Source organism: Miscanthus floridulus, chromosome 16, assembly GCF_019320115.1.
Source record: "Miscanthus floridulus cultivar M001 chromosome 16, ASM1932011v1, whole genome shotgun sequence".
Taxonomy (NCBI): Eukaryota; Viridiplantae; Streptophyta; class Magnoliopsida; order Poales; family Poaceae; genus Miscanthus; species Miscanthus floridulus.
Window position 1 is genome coordinate 85,687,884 of NC_089595.1, and position 14,438 is coordinate 85,702,321.

Here is a 14,438-nt window from a genome sequence, read left to right on the forward strand (position 1 = left end):
GAAGGTCTAGTAATGATGTCACCACCGGCGAACTCGCCGCCGTCGAGTTGTGGCCGCGTCCGTCGAGCAGCGCCGCTGTGCTCTGTTTTTGTCTCGCTGACCAGTGGGTCCCACGTGTCAGCGACTCAGTATTTCAAATCCAGTTCAGTTTGAAGGCAGTTTCACATGTGTTTTGTTATTTTTGTATCTTTAGTTTGGTAGCTCCAAAAATTGTGAAATAAATATGATTGTGTTGCTTAGGAAGTGTAGTATTTAAGAAAAATATGTTCTTGGGTTCAACAGTAGAAATTTCTAGAGATTTAAATAGGGATTTCAAATGTGCTTTTGAATGCATTCAAATTTGTTTATTTTATATCTAGAGTTCCTGTGCTCCAAAAATTATGAAATTTTTGTGGTAGGCTATTCTTGTCATACATGAGCTTGGATAAAAATTTGAAGACCAGTGCATGTGTAGATCTATAGTTATAGATTTTTCTTTTATAAATAGTTAATCCTTGCATGAATTTTTATAAATTAATTATGAGTCCAAAATTCATGAAATTTGTTGGAGGTGATACTAGTACCTTATGGATGTTAGGAAAAATAAGAAATCTGTTGCTTGACACTTTTCAATAGGATTTTCCATTTATGCTATTTCAAGCCTTACTTCCTTATCATTTTTGTATAGAAGGTTCTACTTAGTAAAATGACATGAAATTTTTATAGTAGTCCTTTGATAGCATTAGTAAGGCTCTGTAAATTTTTGAGAATTTATTAAGCACATCTGATATATATTTATTATTTAACCTAGATATCTAAATAAAATAATAAAGGCAATTTAATAAATAGTTTGGGCTTTGCCATTATATTATCTTAACTATGTTTGGTATGCTTAAACTGTTGGTAGGTTCTAGGTTGTCAATTTGTGAATGATTACATAAAGTAGAGGTGCTATTATTTTATATTGCATGTTAAATCATTTCCGGACTGATTCTAGAGTATGAGGAGTTACATGTTGAAACTGATGTAGACTGTTAAAATGGTTAATAACAAAGTTGTAGAAAATTTGATAAGCTTTCCAGAAAGTCCAGGATCACTAGATTTGGAATTGTAGAACTCCAGTTATGAGTGAAACAAGTAGATACTGTTTATGGCATAGTCGATGCTTTGTAGAAGTAGTTAAGTAGTAAGCGAGAAGAGATATGCACCTACTCAACAACGCGATGTACTTGTTAACATTATGCATTCGTAATACTCATACCATACTCATGCATCTAGGATCGGAGGAAGAGATCACGTTGCTGGAATTCGAAGAAGCAGAGGAAGGGAACCCGCAGGAGGATCCGCAAGCCGCAGCTCCCGAAGACGTGGAGCAGAACCCTGAAGAGCTGCCGGAGTGCCCTGACCATCGCCCTACTTCCTTTCTGCGAGGCAAGCCCCGGAGCATTATAAGTCTCCCAGTAATTTACAAATGTTTACTTACGTATTTATGATTGATGCATTAGGTTATAAGAGTTGAATGAAACCACTTGATGCATGTACATTCCTTGTCCAGATATTACACCTTTAACCGGTATAGGTCCAGGATCGAATATATATATGCTTAGCCATGCTTAGACCGGTAGAAGTCGGGTGATGTCCTGTCACCTACGAGATATAGGTGGATACCGGAGCACGGTTGGCTATATCTGCTATCGTGGAACAGAACCATGAGGTAAAAGTAAATTGAGACCGGACGGGAGGTCAATAGGGAAGCAACAAGGCATGGAGGTCTTGGGTGTGGACTTATCCCCGTCTGTGTCGATTAAGGACCGTACCGTTGTTGGCGCTTCTGACAAGATTGAATGTATGCCTCTCACTTAGCTGGCCGAATAACTCGTTCCGACCGCGAAGCCGAGTAATTCAACTCAGGCCGGGAATCGTTCTGTTGTGCGCTCCTTCCGGGGAACGATCGGACTGAGCCCAAGGGCAGGTTTGGCCTGAGCATCCTGGCATCTGGTATTCCAGATTGTGCGGCGCGGTACGAACCTGCGAAATGTGTACCTGAGTTGTACCAAAGGTGACCTAAGACTATCGTGGCTGGTAGATCTGGGTTTGTGTTAGGAAGAAATTCCCAGCTGGTTGAAATCGATTCGAATCGCCGTCTCTCCCGGATAGTGAGAAACTTGGCTAGTCCCAACATCGTAGCAGCTATATTATGAAACATGGTGGTTCGGATGAATATGGAATTACAATACCTGCTATGGTTACTATTGTATGATTCTAAATAATATACCACATGTTTGGCACAGGGTAGTTGCAAATCTAGAAATGGATACTTATAATTAACTTGATAAAGGAATCCCCAGTGTACAAAGATTAATTGCCTTTTTCGCAAAAATGTTGTCAAGTTACGTCCACTTATACAGCCTTGCATAATCCTTGGAGTCATTTTATTTCTGGTTCATGACGGGTAAGTCTAGCTGAGTACCTTCTTGTACTCAGGGTTTATTTTTCCCATTGTTGCAGATGGCACTATGTATCATGGTTATTGCAAGAGTTGCTTCTATCCCGCTGTGGATGAGGAGTAAGCCTTGGGCAGGCTTCCTTAGTAATTCCTATCTTTGCTTTTGTGGATCGTGATCTGGCATGGCACTGTATCAAACTATGTTGGAAACTTTATCTTCGAACTTATTTGCTTCCGCTTTATTTATCAAACTCGGTTTGTAATAACTTTTATTCGTACTCTGATGATGAAAAGTATCTGTGAACTTTATGTAATATGTGGCATGTATGTTGAATCCTGTACGATCTTGGTTGTTGTAAATCGTTTATCGAGACCCGTCGTGGTACTCGATGGACTACCGGGTTTATATGGGTTCAAGTATGACAGTGCGACCGCTTGCGGATTGCCGTTATACTTGTATTCTTATAAATTGGTCGGTTCTGCGACACTAACTCCTATGGAAACCTCTCCATGATGTCCCTCAGTATAGCAAAAGCAGCTCTACTAGCAGCTTCCTCAGGATTCCTGCCCCTAGACTCATAGAACCAACCTCCCCAGTTGGGGTCATCTCCTCTAGCAAGAACAACCGCTTCCACTAAGATCAGTGTCTCATCACCCAATTGCTCACAGTTCCAATAGTAGCAAGGTTCCTTTCCTTCAGGGTACCCTACCGAATTCAGCACCCTCCACAACAGTGTAGGCATGCCAAACTCTCCCAAAAACTTGCTCTTGCAGCGGGGCTCCCTGGGGGCTAACTGGTGACGTGGAGCTCTACCTCCAGTGGACTTGAGAGCAGTGAGCTTCATACGGGCCATCTATAGCAAGGTTACCATTTATAGTAAGAACAAAGATTAAGTTATAAACTTTTGTCCAAAAGGAGATAATCAATTTATAAGGGGAGGAACAATGCAATGAAATGAGATGAGCATATAACATGATGCATGCACGTTTCTTATGTCCTCATGATCCTAGAACAATTAAATAAATTCTAACGATATAGACAGTGGCATACACACGTTCTCTCATATATACGAAACTAATTCGCACTACACGACTACGCTGTTAAGTACCTGCAGAAACTCATTTCATCCCAAACCCCACAATATGTATATCATGCATTGCGGAATTTTAAAATCTGCGTACTCCCACATATGCATATTCCCAATATACATATATGTAGCACTTACTACCCAATCAACGTCCTATTGATGGCATCGTCTCAACGGACGGACTTACCATACATGAGATACCTTCATACAAACATGTGTGTAACATGTAAATAATCAAGCATCCTATAAGCACTTCCCTAGACCGGCTGTGTGTCCGATCATGCTCTCACAGCTCAAGCTTACCGAGGCATAGAGGCAATTGATCCATGCATTACCATTCAAGCGAATGGCACCCATACAATAGCACGCTGTATGAGCAACGAAATAGAAACATGGTGCAAGAAACCCCAAGTTAGTACTTAAATAAGCCACCTAGAGTCCTTAGTGGGCATAAAGGATATGACCACTGGCACACTCTTAAGTTTTAATCATAGGTTTGAAACACCTATATAACTATAAGTTGGCAATTAGTTTTGTAACACAAAAAACCCTTTTGTTTTAAATACACACATGAACAGTAACATGCTAACCTTGCCCCGATACCAGCTGTGGCAGAACCGACCAATTTATACTGGCTTAAGTAAGAAAATCACCTACCGATGTAGATAAATTAACGTACTTAAGTCCATACAAACCCGGTAGTCTGTGAAATCACACAGGATTTCAAACCATCCAACATACGAGCCAAGATTGTACAAGTTCTGTAGCCACCATTCATACGTTACATAAAGTTTGCAGCATCACTTTGAATACATCGGAGTTTAGAACACAAAGTTATTACAAACCAAGTTTATGACAAGTAGCAGAAGCAAATTAGTTTCGAAACCACACACGCATAATTAGTTCAGATATAGTGCCAGCTAGAGATCAAGTCCAACAAAAGCAGTAGATAAGACGTAAGGAGTGACCACGCTCTTGGTCCTAGTTGTCACCCATCACTAGGTAGAGACAGTGGATGCAGTAACCATAGTACATCTGACCATCTGCAACAACAATGGGAACAAAGCCCTGAGTATAAGAATGTACTCAGCCAAACTTACCCGACATAAACAAAAATAAGGCGACACCAAGGAACATGCAAATCTTTCTTTATGGGCTAGCTTGACTCGTTTGCGAAAAGCATATGTTATCATAATAAATCATGTTAAGTACTTTGGCATTATCTTTACTATGACCTATTAATCTAGGTAAGCACCTATGCTAGAGCAATCACTTGATTAACCATTAACATCAAAGTTACCATCACAGGTTTAGCATTTCCAACTACATCCACATAACCATTCCTGTTCCATCATCATTACTACGATGCCATAGCTCGAGTCAAGTGCTCACTGTCCAAGAGCGATGGTGATTCGAATCGATTCCTAACCAGCTAGTGATTTATTCCTCACACAAACCACGCTTCCCCCGTCATGGTCGCTTAGATCACCAATGACACTATTCCGGTAGCCGCAGGACAAACAGGGGCCGTAGTACCCAGGGACCCTCTGACTGCCAGGAATCAGGGCACACCTGCCCTTGGGCTGACTCTTCTCATCCCTGTCATCCCCCATTCAGCTCCAATACGCGCACCCATCAGGTCGATCTTGGCCCAAATAGTGCCACTAGCTTCGTGGTCGGAACGACTTATCCGGCCAGCTAAATGTGAGGCATGCGTTCAACATGACAAGAGGGATGAGCAATGATCGGTCCTTAATCAACACAGGTGGAAACTACGAGCACCCTAGAACCCTGTCTGGTTGAACACTACACATTCCGCCCGATCTCCATTTATCCATCAACACTTGGTTATTTCCATGATAGTATCTGTAGCTAAGTATCCAGGTAACCACCTATAATTGCCGGTGATCGGAAATCACCGACTGCTACCGGTCTAAGCAGGGCTAAGCATTTAACTCGGTCCTAGACCTACCAGGGTAAGATATATGAAGGTAGACAAGGATATAATATATGCATCAACGGTTTCACTCAACTCCTATAACTTAATGCAACAATATACATATAACTGATATAAAGTTAACTGCTTTATAAAGTAGGAGACTTAGAATGCTCCAGGGCTTACCTCTTTCAAACGAGCTAGGCTGGTGGTCCACGCACTCGGGAAGATCCTCGCCCTCGGGCACCTCCTGTGCCTGGATCTCCTGCGGTTCGACTCCTGCCTACTCCTCGGACATGGCTACTAGAAATTCCTCCTGTGATCCTGTATGATGCATTGGTATATTTTACTTTAGGAGTGATGCTTTCGAATTAGATGATGAATGATGATCATGAATGTTTGGTATGATGAAGGTGCTTTATGTTTTCATTTTACTGAATACATGTACGTTTCTATTCATCGAGTAGGTGCATATCTCCTCTCCGAGAAATACACACACATACACTAGTAGACCATCAAGCACCTACATGTACTAAGTGACTTAGCACTCTATTAAGCAACCATACTAGCTACACCAGCAAACTAATAATGCTTCAAAGATACACCAAAACAAACATACTTTACTAAACATGCATTAAAGAAGATTATTTTATTTCATTTTAAACTAAGGCTACAACAGCAACATATATTTCTGGTGCTCAGAAAATCATGAGAAAATTATAGTAGCTTTCCCATGCAATAAATAGTCTACCATAAAATTTTCATTGTATTTGGATAAGTATAACAGCCTACACAAAAATGACAAGCTATGGTGGATAATTGAGCATGAAAATACTTTGTACTATGAAAAGTGTCAAACAACAGATTTAGTATTTTCCCATGATCCACATAGCACAGAATAACTGTACAAAAAGTTTCACCTACATGTATTATTCATATTTTAGCTCTAGGAATTTTACAAGAAATAGCAATTAAATGCACCTAAATTACCTAGCCACATTTTTCTATAGAACATGCATGTTATATATTTTTCACAGAAAGTACATCACCTAGGTAGATTAACAAAATTGGAACCATTTTTTTCTGACCTATGTTCTATTTACTATGCATTTCCCAAGAAATCAACATTTATTCAATTTAAATAAGGCTACACAGAAAAATATCACAAATTTGACATGCAATAATTTTAACAGATAGATCTAGTCACAAGAAACCTAACAAAATTTGTCTCATCAAATTTGGAGCTATTTTGAGCAAGTTATGAATTTTTGGAAACATTTAACATTTTCTAGAAAATCATTTCTTAAATCCTTTTAAAAAAACCAGCCGTTGAAAACGCTGGGTGCACCCGGTGCAGTGCACCCAGGTTCACGCCGAGGTGCTGACAGCGGGCCCCCGTGGGTCAGCCGGCCCCAACTGCCAGCCACCCGCTGCAGGGGAGGCGGCGCTGACGGGCGCGAGCTCGCCGTCGGCGAGGTGGCCGGCGACGAGGTCACCACCCACGTGACCACCGTGCCAAGGCGAACCTACCGGTGCATCTATCAGGGCTAGTGGAGCTCGGGAGCAAGCTCATCGGCATCCATGGCAGCGCGGTGGCCCGGCTCACCGTCGACCAGCCATCTCCGACCGAGAGGTGGCACGGGGAGTGGCTTGAGAGCTACCCCGTGTTCGTGCAGTGCTCATGCACGTAAAAAGGAGGCGAGAAGGAGGACAGAGGGGCGAGGTCCACGGAGCGGCGCATCTCCGATGAACTCGACCTATCTTCGGCGAGCGATTGCTGGCGACTCATCACTTACCAAGTTGAGAAGGTGCTAGCATGGGATGCGCGAGGTGGAGGAGGAGCTCAGGGCGAGACGGAGCGGTCGACGGCGAGCTTTGGTGGCCGGACGAGCCAACTCTGGCGAGGGGAGCCTGTGCATGCAGTGGATAGACGGCCGCTGTGCTACTACTGCTAAGCGAGAGGCAGGGGGACAAGGCAGCAAGTGAGAGGAGCATGGGGTGGAGTGCACGTCTGGTCAGCTCTTGAGCCGAGCGCTGGTCGGAGCACCGCCCTTCGCCGCCGGTGTACGGACGCCGTGTGGTGGCACGGCGTGGGCCTAGGCCGGCGAAGCGACGCGGGGAGCGGCATGGCGCGGGAGCGGGAGCGTGAGCGCTGTGGGCCGGCTTCGTCAGCTAGGCTAGAAGCGGGGCGGGCGGCCCGGTAAGAAGCAAATCAAAATTTTCAATTTATTTTCTATTCCAATTACATTCAAATGCAAATTTTGAGCAATTTCAATCAGTTTCAAACTTTGGCCCAAAAATAAAAGTTGCTCTAAAATTTATTCTCTACAACTTTGTCAAAAGGAGCTAGGGCTAAGTCCCACTAGATTTTGAATTACAAAATTAAGGTCAATTTAACTTCAAAACCGTATTTTGGAAGATTATTTTCAAAAGCAAAATTTGGCAAAAATTTAAATATAAACTTTGCTCCAAATTGTATCCTAAATATTTATAAGCTATCTTAGTGAGCAAATCAAGAAATCGTAGCATCCAAACATGAGCTTGGCATTTCACATAGTTTAAACATGATGAATTTCAATTAATTTAAACACCACATGAAATGATACTACATTTCTTTTGAAATGGAATGCATAGGTGATGCTTATGCATAATGTGATGATGATTATGCTCATGGGATGAATGTTGATGCATGCTTAACACCAGAGGTGTTACAGAGCTCCAGACTCTACTATGCACGGAGCGTCCGGACCATCAGTGCTGAGTACGATTAGGCTGGACCGGACACATGGCGCGAGCAGAGCAGAGGTGCAGCATACGAACCCTGAGCTTTGGTCCGGACAGCTGAACCAGACCAGGTCTAGAGGGTTTTTACCATCTCTAGACCTCTCTGTGTTGAATCGGACCACAATGGTGATTAGTCCGGTTGATCACTGTAGTAGTCCGGTCCGGACATTATTGGACATGCGCGCTATTAGCTATTGGTGGCAATGGTCGAATTCAAACATCGTGGGACACATGGCACTTGTTGGTTCACTAGGTGTTGAACCGGACCTGGGAGCATTAGTCTAGACCCCTCGGTCCGATTGCCCGAGTCTCGGTCCGATTGCCCGAGTCTCGGTCCGGTTGCCCCCTGCACAAGAATAACAGTTGGATGAGCCCTTAGGGCTTATAAATAGGTGTTTGACCAACTTGGAAAGGCTCTCTTGCACCTCTTGATCATTGATACATACTTGTGAGCCTTGCTAAGCCTCTCCCACTTAATCTCTTGCTTGTTTGTGCATCCAAGTGAGTTGGGAGTGATCCAAGTGCATATTGCTTGAGTGATTGCATCTTAGAGGCACTTGTGATCGTTTTGCTATGGTTTTCTTGTTACTTTTGGTGTTTGTCAACACCTAGATGGCTTGGAGCAGTGGTGGAGTGTGGGCGGAGGTTGTGATTGTCTCCGGCCACATCTGGTGATTCTTGGTGAGGGGTTCTTGGGCTTGTTCCGTGGCGGAGCGCCAAAAGCACCTCTGGTAAATTGCTCATGACATTCACTACAAACTTCTAACCCTTGCGCAACGACGAGAAAACGTTGCAATAGGCCCAATTTTGTTGCAAAAGGTAGTTCATACCACGAAATCGCGTTCGTTGGCAATGGTTGCAAAAAGTCACGTTGCAATAAGAACTTGCAACCGTTGCTAGTTTGGCATTGCAAGAGTTAGCTTTTCTTGCAACGTTGCCAAGCATTGCAATAGGACGTTATCGCAACATTCATTGGCATGGCAATACGAGCACTTGCCACATTCATCTTCGTAGCGAGAGGTGGTAAATACAACGAGCGATAGCGTGGCAATAGATTTTTGTTGCCACGCTATAATTTTGTTGCTTAAGGTGTTGTTGCCACGACCGTTGTGCCGTGGCAAGTAAATCATTTGCCACACAAATGTAATCGTTGCGAGAGAGTATACATTATTGCCACGCTTGTCTTGGCATGGCAATAGTATCATTTGCCACACAAATTTATCCGTTGCGAGATACCGTTCATTATTGCCATGGCCGCGTTGCCATTGCAACAGTATCATTTGCCACGCAATTTTATTCATTGTGATATACCGTTCATTATTGCCATGACCTCGGCACCGTTGCAACAGTAGAATTTGCCACGCAATTTTATTCGTTGCGGAAGATTAATTGTTATTGCAACAATAGTCATGTCGTGGCAATAGTATTATTTGCAACGTAAATAAGTCTGTTGCCATACAGCATATTGCCACGCATCATGGCTCGTAGGTATAGCTTTTATTGCAACGCTAGTAACATTTAATTTTGGTTTAATAAATCATCATTACAAATCAATAAACCATATCAAAAGCAATTGCACCCACATATATTAATTATAATTAATCATTCAATATGTTGCCAAACCCATGAAATAGTAGCTAAAATCATATACGAGTGTACAATTAACTCATTATTTGACAACTTTTTACAAACTTCCTAACATCTATGTAGCCTTGAGAAATTCCTAGCAGCCCAACATGTCATCTCCTCGGCTATGTCCTCGCTTGATTATGAGCCTCCCACTGAAACCTTGTCCAACTACTGCCAAAAGAATATGATTGGGATATTAGAACAATATTAAGTTTACTAATTTTTGCACAAATGTAAAGAGATGAAGATATAAAATGGTTCTAATTTCTAATTTCATATACAAAAGCCATCAACCAAGCTTTTGCATAGTTGAAGTTCTACTGCAATTCTGCAAATGAGCAAATGTTGTCGGTCTAGTTGCTATAATTCCTTTTTCCATGAAAAAGATGGAAGTCATGTTCCATTGTTCCAGAACCACAAACGTATGAATCAATTTCTAGTTTTACTCAAATTCTTACTGTATGCTTATTACAATTATGTTTTTCCATGAAAATAGCATTCTATGTTTTCACAATAACTTGATATTTTGTTCTCTACTTTCTCAATCTTTATTTTGGTCTCTGTATATCCCTCTCTTTTCAAAGTTTAAATGTTGTTCAAGATGTCAGCAATCCTTACTCCTTGGAAGCATAGATGGCTGGAAATTTTAGCAAAATTTCATTGTAAGTATAGGTCGATTATATAAGTTCAATTGACTTTACAAATGATAATCTATATTTTTTTTGCAGGCTACATACTGAAGGCATGGTTCTATTGGTTAATACAAGTTTTTGTAGCAGTCTAGCAGACACATGCAGCTATGTTCCATTTGATTGCATTATAAGATGTATGCATTCTCTTTTGCTCTTTATAAATTCTGCTAAAAGAAGCAGAGTCTATCAGCAAGCCTTGGGGAGGGATGGAGAAGAAAATACGGCTTTGATCCTATCCATCGTGGCCTTTTCAACGGATCAGATGCAGCTACTGCATATGTTACAGTAGCAGCTGCCTTCTCTAAATTTTTAAGGCAGCAGCAGTTTAGTTGATTAGAAAAATCATAACTTGACTTGTAGACAACGAAAAATTATATTCTTTAACAATACGGAAAGCCCATGAAATTCTCTAGACCAGGGTCAAAACCTGACCGGCTACTTTCAAAATTCATAACTCTAATTCTCTAGGTCTAAAATCATGACCTTTCATGATGACAAACATCTCTAAACCCTCTACAACTTTTGTATTATCAAGTATCACAGAAAAGGTAGATTACTACTCAGAACAACTCACCCAATCAAACCTGCACAAGCTGCAATTTTCAGCACGCATGTTCAATGTATTTTCTACATTTCCTAGTTCAACAAGGAAGGTCACATTTGATAAAATTTCATTAAATCATGCAAGAATTTAGATTCCAATTAGCTGGTTGTTACCTTCCTCCTTTTGGGATTATTTCTTGTTCTATTCATCAGCTGCTATGAAGTGATATATCTCTTCGATGCAGTCACATTTGCAGTGTTTTCGTTGAAAAGAGCTCTGCTGAGAGGTGCAGTACTTCTAGTGGAGCGAGTAGGTGCTGGTGCACCTTTTTGTACGGTGACAACGCTTCCAGGCTGAGTCTACAAACATCAAGTTGTTTGATCTATTTTAGCTACAGTTCAAGGTACATGGAACATAGTGAAATAATGTCATTACCTCATGTAACCCATCTTCATTTTCATTTTCATGTCCACTGGTCTCATCTTCCTCTTCTATGATTGGTGCAACTTGTGTACTGGCATTGTTTTGCAGGGTACTCTATACATACAAATATTGGCAGTGCAAGCTCGGCTGTGTTCTTGCTTGATCTGAGCCTCCCACTCGAAGTTTAAGCTCCTACTAACCAAAAGAATACGATTGAGATATTAGTAAATTAGGTAAAGTTATACATACACAAAATGTAATGCAATATGGTTATAATCAAGTTGATAGTAAAGGCGGTTAACAATGACAATATAGTTAGCTAATATTAGATGCAGTTCCACATCAAGTTAGTTCAAACCACGTCAACACAAGTGCGGAACAAACTTTCAATCGCCAATGCCAACTATTCTTTAGTGCCGCTAGAACTAAAATCCAAGGCAGCTACCACAAATGCAGACCTTATGCAAGAAGTATATATTTCAAACAAATAATACTAGCACTGCAAACTATACCAAATTAGTTTTCCCTAAAAAGAACTAAAACACTTGTAATCATGAGTGTTTAGGGCCAAGGTACCAGTGGTGCACAATAGAATATTTCCTCAAAAATATCAGCTCAGGTTCATCTTGCAACCGAAAGGATAAAATTCACTTCTAGAATCCTTTTTTCTTCACATGGCATTTCTGTAAAGAAACCAAGAAAAGTTACTTTAGTCATGACTCATAGAACAATCAATTAGTAATGTAAATGATAGCACAACAATCAACAACAATGGTTTGCTTTTAAATCAAGAAATGCGAGAGAACCCTATGGAAAAGAAGAGCGATTACTGGCAAGAAGGTGCACTTGTCGACATAGCAGAACTTGTTGTGAACCGATGTGGCTTAGTACAAGCAAGAGGATACATTGGACTAGAATAAAAAGGAAAACATATGATGATTCAGATAAACAAAGAGGCACCACATGATTTGTTTTGAATCATCAATAAATAAGTTAAAAAGTAGAACAGAAGAAACTATATTGGCAAACCTAATGCTAATTTCTTATGCTAGCTTAATTACCTAGTGCTAGTTATTTGGAACATACATGTATCAATTCACATTTTTTTATCTCAGCATAGTTATGTCTAGGTAAGTTCATCCAGAGACATTATGGTCAATTTAATTTAAAAATACTAAAAAAAAGTTGTACATTTAGTTGATCCATCTCACTTATCTTAGGCTTAGTTACAGTGAAGGGCTGTATTCTGTCCACCACCTTCCTCCATGCTCCTTCAAGTATGCAAAGTTCAGAACAAAAACTTAATCAGAATTATGCGACTGTAGAATATAGAAAAAGATAAAAAAAGTTGATACATAGAATGGGCAATTGATCCATTAAAACAGTATAGGCATGCCCATTTGCTAGATGACATTCAGGCTAAACACATTATGCTTAGCAGCAAGGCCATGCATTGAAACAGCAGCAACTTCCACATTACCACACCTGACAGAAAGGTCACAATTTGGCTCATTGCATACTTGTTTTCTAAATGAAATAATGGCAGAGATAGCTTCTGAAAAAATCCCAGGCCTTGCATCGTACAAGTAACTAGTTAATGTTTACTTGACAGTATAAATTAAATAATGGCAGAGGTAGCTTCAGAAAATTTGCTCAGTGTCTACAGAGCTAGACTTTCTTTTAGGAGTAGCTAGTTTATGTTTACTCCATTAATTTTGTATCAATCTATCAAATCATTTACTTATTAATTAGTGTAGTTGGGTGGATTAGAAATGTATCTAATTACACTAGCAAAAAAAAAACTACTCAAACTTCCATCTGAAAAGAAACAAAAACAATGGCTAACCGATGCATTAATTTGTGTTGCCATGGAGACTACATTCACTACCGAACAGGTATACTTAGCAACGAATCAGAAATCTAAATCGCATAGGGCTGGACTAATCTAGAGTTGTGAGCACTAGGACATCCTTCCCCTCCTTACGACAGACAACAATCATATGCTTTCCTCCTCTTTCCTAATGAATCTGACACCACTTCTCCCAAAATTCTGAGCAGACGCACATGTGCCATCAGCCGGGGCCATGCCCTGAGCTGCCAACAACGAGAAGAAGAGAAAGCTCACCTGGATCTTGTGGAAGTCGAGAGAGAGCTGGAGCTGCACGCCATGTCAGGAGGATCGCGAGGTCAGGGACGAGCTTGACCGACTGTGAGTGCTAGGACGCCACAGTTAGCCGGAAAGCCGAGCTTCAGCTGGGCAGCCATGGCAGCAGCAGCGGGGGGCGGCTGTAGCCATGACGCACGGGGAAGACCGGAAAAGGAGCTTACGCTGGCGCACCTGCCGACGAACGCGGTGAGAATCGAGTGGTGCTCGGTCATGGCGTGCTCGGCTCGGCGGATCCGGTGGTGAGGGGCAGATGGGAGGAGTTGTGGGGTTGTGGGGAGGAGATGGTAGGGTTTCAGCCGAACACTGCTTTTAGGTCGGGTGGGCACAAGGTCGGCCGTCGGATCAGTTCGGACGGACGAGATCTTCTGACCAATTATTTGGGCCTCGGGGAGACATGGCCTTGAGCAGATTCCACACCCAAGCCCATTCAGTATTTTTGACCTTTTGAATGCATATTACTATTATATTTGTGTTTTTACACAAACTATAATACAAAAATAATTTATAATTTCTTGAGGAAATATTTTAGTGTGTATATAATTATTTTCATTCATTATTGAGGACACAAATTATTTTTGAAAAAATAAAATAGGCAAATGTGTGTGTGTGAGTGTTTTATTTAAGTGAACTTCACAAGTTTAAGTGTGCTATATGTGTAAGTGAACTTAAGAATAAACACTTAAGCTTTAAAATAAATACACACTTCTATTTTCCATATATGTTTACATGAAAACTTCAAGTGTACATGTT

The 14,438-nt window shown here is 41.2% G+C and overlaps 1 long non-coding RNA gene across 6 annotated transcripts; it reads right to left on the bottom strand.

Annotated features, from left to right (window-relative positions):
- Positions 1 to 11,099: 11,099 nt before the first annotated feature.
- LOC136513711 (uncharacterized) lies at positions 11,100 to 13,905 on the bottom strand. 6 transcript variants are annotated; one of them, XR_010773427.1, is made up of 5 exons: positions 13,647 to 13,905; positions 12,352 to 12,792; positions 12,098 to 12,204; positions 11,534 to 11,635; positions 11,100 to 11,457 (listed from the first exon to the last, which is right to left on the bottom strand). It is a non-coding gene; the product is annotated as an uncharacterized lncRNA (long non-coding RNA). The 6 variants fall into 6 exon arrangements; XR_010773425.1 differs by having other exon boundaries at positions 12,098 to 12,792; XR_010773429.1 differs by lacking the exons at positions 11,100 to 11,457; positions 11,534 to 11,635 and adding an exon at positions 11,645 to 11,713.
- Positions 13,906 to 14,438: the final 533 nt, after the last annotated feature.